Source organism: Leptopilina boulardi, unplaced genomic scaffold (genome assembly GCF_019393585.1).
Source record: "Leptopilina boulardi isolate dan_hultmark-lab unplaced genomic scaffold, ZJU_Lbou_2.1 LbouV2_310, whole genome shotgun sequence".
Taxonomy (NCBI): domain Eukaryota; kingdom Metazoa; phylum Arthropoda; class Insecta; order Hymenoptera; family Figitidae; genus Leptopilina; species Leptopilina boulardi.
The window spans coordinates 2,442,025-2,447,214 of NW_026137875.1; positions in this window are offsets into that span (position 1 = coordinate 2,442,025).

Genomic DNA, 5,190 nt, shown 5'->3' on the forward strand with positions numbered 1-5,190 from the left:
GTCATAAACACATTGAAATTAAAAAAAAAAAAAAAGAAAAAAAAGAATTTTAATTACAATTGCCAACAATTAACATTCTCCGCGTTGAGTGTTTTAAAAAAATTTTTCATATAGAAATTGTTTCTGAGAGTTTTGAAAAAATAATAATAGATTATCAAAGCGCAACGTTTCAAGCAATCACATACACAACAAATAATGCCCTTATTCAACTTTGGTAACTGTTTTTTTACAATTATTTAATAACAATTTTTTTTTTTTTTTTGATAAAATTGTTATAAGGCCTTCAACTATTAACAGCATGTGATTGTTATGCCCAAAATGTTAATTTTATCGGGAATTTTATTCCTAAAATATTGAATGAATTGATCGTTAGATTTTGTGGAAAAATTTAAAATATAATGGGGAACGGATAAGATAAAAGTACCAGTACCTGGACAAAGCAAAAATTGGAACCAGTACATGGACAGTAGCAAAAAGAAATTAAAATAGCCCTCAAATTAAGGAAAAAAAAATTGAGATACTCTTTAGATAATTAGCTTTTAGGCAAAATAAAATTTTTTAATTGTAGGAGTAAAAAAAATATATAAAACAATTTCTCGAAAATCGCTGTCAAATTCTGTCTGAATTGACTGTCCAAGTTAACCTACCGCTTTATATATTGTACCCAATAGTTGGACAAAGATTTAATTCAATTAACTCAATCATTTTAATTAATTTAATTAATATAATCAGTTTAATTATATTTTAGTTCAATTATTTAATTTATTAAATAATCAAAATAACTAAATAAATGAATTATTATTTAATTTACTTATTTAATGTCCAACTACTACGGCTTTCGAAATACCATGTCCAACTTCTGCTGCAAATGTGCAATTTCATTATTTCATGATTTTAATTTAATTAAAACATCTAATATTATTAATTTTGTCTAATTAATATTTTTTAAAGGTAAATAAAACGAAAATACAAACATTTTATCAATTATATTGAATTATCTTAATACAAAACACAAATAATTTTGAGACCCCCCTTCAATAGCGTCCAGGTACTGGTGCTTTTACCTTACTGTGTGCGAAAATTGAAATATTTTGTTGAATTAATTATTCTCCCACAGCACCGAAACTTTCCTGAAAATTTAGTAAATATTTACTTGCAATATTTGGAATATTTAATTGCAATGTTTATTGAAAGTTATGTAAAGATTTAAATGTCCCACTTGAATGAATGTTTAGTGCAAAACTTTCCTGAACATTTAAGGGTATGTGGGAATCTCCCACATAACCTAGTATGGGAAAATGTGTTTCGGAGATTCCTTGTACCAAACAAAATCATTTCTCCAAAATTTTAACCCGAAATCATTATTTATTTCAAAGAAAGTTTCAAACCACAAAAAAACCTCCTTTGCCCACATACCTTTAAATGAAATTTTCAAATTTTCACATTTTACATTACTTTCACATTAAACATTTATTTAATCGGGACATTTAAATCTTTACACAGTTTTCACTAAACTTTGCAATTAAATATTCCAAATATTGCAAGTAAGTATTTACTAAACTTTCAGGAAAGTTTCGATGCTGTGGGGGTTATTATTATATAATTATTATAAAATACTTAACAGTAACGCGTCATACCTAACCTAATATTTTCTAAAAATTTCCAAATATATAATACATTTGGAAATTTTTTAAAAAATTTGAGGTTAGGTACTGACGTTATTATTAAGTATTTCATGATAACTAATTTATAATTTTGGAGTAATTAATTCAGTCTTGCTATACAATATTAAAATGCTAATTTGTCAAAATTCAAAATTAATATTTCCTTGTTATTACATATTCTAATAAGATAAAGTTATTCTTTTATATGAAAATTTTGTAATAGAAAATTTTTTAATAGTCCTATCATGTGTTTTCTAATATTTTTTCGCGCGACGATAAAAAATTATAAAAAAAATTATTTAAAAAACATAACCTAAAAAATTTAGTTTAACTTCCTTTTCCTTTTTTGCGGAGAAACGAATTTATGACTCATCTTTGGTTTTATTAATTATTGATTTAATTTTCAATTAATTACAACACTTTTTAAATTATTAAATAAAAAACTTTTACCATAAAAGTCAACATATGGATAAATTTTTCTTGATATTAAAAAGAAAACACGAGACGATACGATTGCTCTGGCAGTCAGTGTTCGGCACATAAAATACCTCAGGTTGGTTTAGTTGGTTTCCATTGTCCCCACTCGCCATTTGTCATAATTTTCGTCAACTACCGCACCCTGCTCTAGTGAAAAATTTAGTGACTTTATTGTTAAAATTAAAAGTCACAAAATTTTTCACTAGAGCAGGGTGCGGTAGTTGACGAGAATTATGACAAATGGCATATGATGTCTTAAATTTTCCTTAACTTTTGTGTTTTAAGAGACATTTTGGTGTAAAATAAGTATGTAAATTTTGAATTAATTTTTTTTCAATATTTTTAGAGATATTTGCATTAAAAAATTATATGTAACATTTTTTTATATTTTTCTTATATCTTTTGTTTTTTTGATCCTACAAAAAGAAGATCTAAATGTTTTTTACTCGAAAACCCGCACCGCGTGTGATCGGCGCGCCAGCACGCTATACCCATGCATTTCAATATTTAAAGATTTTTATCTCGGAAACAAAATAATATAACGCCAAGCTGAAAAATTTCAGGAAATCTTCATTACATCATCAACTTCATTCATGATTTTTTTTTTGGGTTGAGAAACACGGAGAACATGTTTAAAACGTATAGTTTTATTTTATTTTTTAAATATGTAAATTAATTAAAATTTAATAATTTTTTTCATAAATTTCAACATTTTTAGAGTAAAAAACATTCAGAATTTTTTTTGTAGGATCAAAAGAAAAAAATGTTAGAATAATTTTTTAATGCAAATATTTCTAAAAATATTTTAAAAAATTTAATTCAAAATTTACATACTTATTTAACACCAAAATGTCTCTCAAAACACCAAAGTTAAGGAAAATCTGAGGACTCACATGATTAAACCCAAAATTTTATTTGACGTAAAATTAATTTGATATAAATCTTATATGACATAAATTTCATTTGACATAAATTGTATTTGACATAAATTTCATTTGATATAAAAGTCATTTGACATAAAACTTAATTGACATAAACATAATTTGACGTAAGACTCACTTCATATAATTTTAAATTAACATAATGTGAAATGAATTTTATATCAAATGAGATTTATATCAAATGAATTTTATGTCAAGTGAAATTAATATCAATCAAAATTTATATTAAATGGAATTTATGTTATATGAATTTTATTTTAAATAAGAATTATGTCAAATAAAATTTATGACAAGTGACTATTATGTCAAATAAATTTTATGTCAATGTATAATTATGTGAAGTGAGTTTTATTTTTTTGGTTAAATGGCCTCTTGCAAAGCAGGTAGCCAAACACTAAGTGAGTTTTATGTCAAATAATATTTATGTAAAATGGAATTCCAAAATCCCTACGCGCCATTTGTCATAATTCTCGTCAACTACCGCACCCTGCTCTGGTGAAAATTTAGTAACTTTTAATTTTAACAATAAAGTCACTAAATTTTCACTAGAGCAGGGTGCGGTAATTAACGTGCATTATGACAAATGGCGAATGGGGACAATGAAAACCAACTTCATGTCAATGAAAAAAAAAGTTGTAGAAGCAGCTTAAGGCCAGGTCCACGTGAGGCAGCGCCATCTACATTGAAACTAAAATTTTGGAAAATTTTCAACAGCCTTTTTTTGAAAACAAAATGGTAAAATGCTTTTTCCTTTATGGATAATTGATTATTGGCAATATATACACCAGCTAAAAGTTTTTTTGAGTTAAAATAATAAAAAAACTTTCATGTCAATAAATTAAATATGAGCACTTTTTTCACAAAAACTGTAACAGTACTTTCTCAGAAATTACAATCAAAAATGCAATTTCCATTTGGAAAATTAATAAACGCTAAAAAATACACGACCTAAGATTTACCAATCACGAAAATAACAAAAAGGAGGAGATTGGTGCTGTTGCTAACCACCTGAAATACATAATCTACCAAAGGGCTGTCACAATCTGTAATGCAGTATCAATATGTTAAATATTTAATAAAATTTTTTTGTTATTTTCGTGATTGGTAAATCTTAGGTCGTGTATTTTTTAGCGTTTATTAATTTTCCAAATGGAAATTGCATTTTTGATTGTAATTTCTGAGAAAGTACTGTTACAGTTTTTGTGAAAAAAGTGCTCATATTTAATTTATTGACATGAAAGTTTTTTTATTATTTTAACTCAAAAAAAGTTTTAGCTGGTGTATATCTTGCCAATAATCAATTATCCATAAAGGAAAAAGCATTTTACCATCTTGTTTTCAAGAAAAGGCTGTTGAAAATTTTCCAAAATTTTAGTATCAATGTAGATGGCGCTGCCTCACTTGGACCTGGCCTTAAATCAAGTTGTGTTATTGTTAGTTACGTATAGGGGTGTTCCACGAAAGAAAGCACATTGATGAAAGTACAATTAAAAATTTTTTTTTATTTGTATAAGTGTTCAGGGTCCTAACTAACTATGTTAAGGTGCCTTTCATTAATTATGTAAGGGTCCTTAGGGGAAGGGGGTGTTTATAAAATCTCTACATCGTCATATGTCAGGGGGGGGGTAGAAGCTATTCTTATACGTAAGATTTTGCCAAGTACTTTCCATTTGTATTGTTGTAATTAATTTTTTTAATTATATTAAGATTTTTAAAAACTTTTTTTTTTTTTTTTTAATTTTTTTGTTAAGGGACTAGTTTTAAAAATTGAGACTGATATTGTTTATCACAGCAAACTTTTTCGTTGTCATAGCAAAAAATTTAGCTGTGGTTACTAATTTTGTTAGATCCGATAGCAAACATTAATTAGCGTCTGTAAGCTATTTCTTTTTTTCCGTCTATATCTATTTGAAAATTAAGAAAAGAGAATTTCTTCTAATATCAATATCATTGATGAAAAATTCATTCATAAGTTCATAATATAAAATTATGGGTGGAAGGCGCATAGTGCCGTCATCAAGAAGGCGAAGAAGTGGGTCAGAGAGAACTCTGCAAGAGAGACATGAAGAGTTGCCGGTAGACTATACCGTCAGTCTTGTGAAGATATT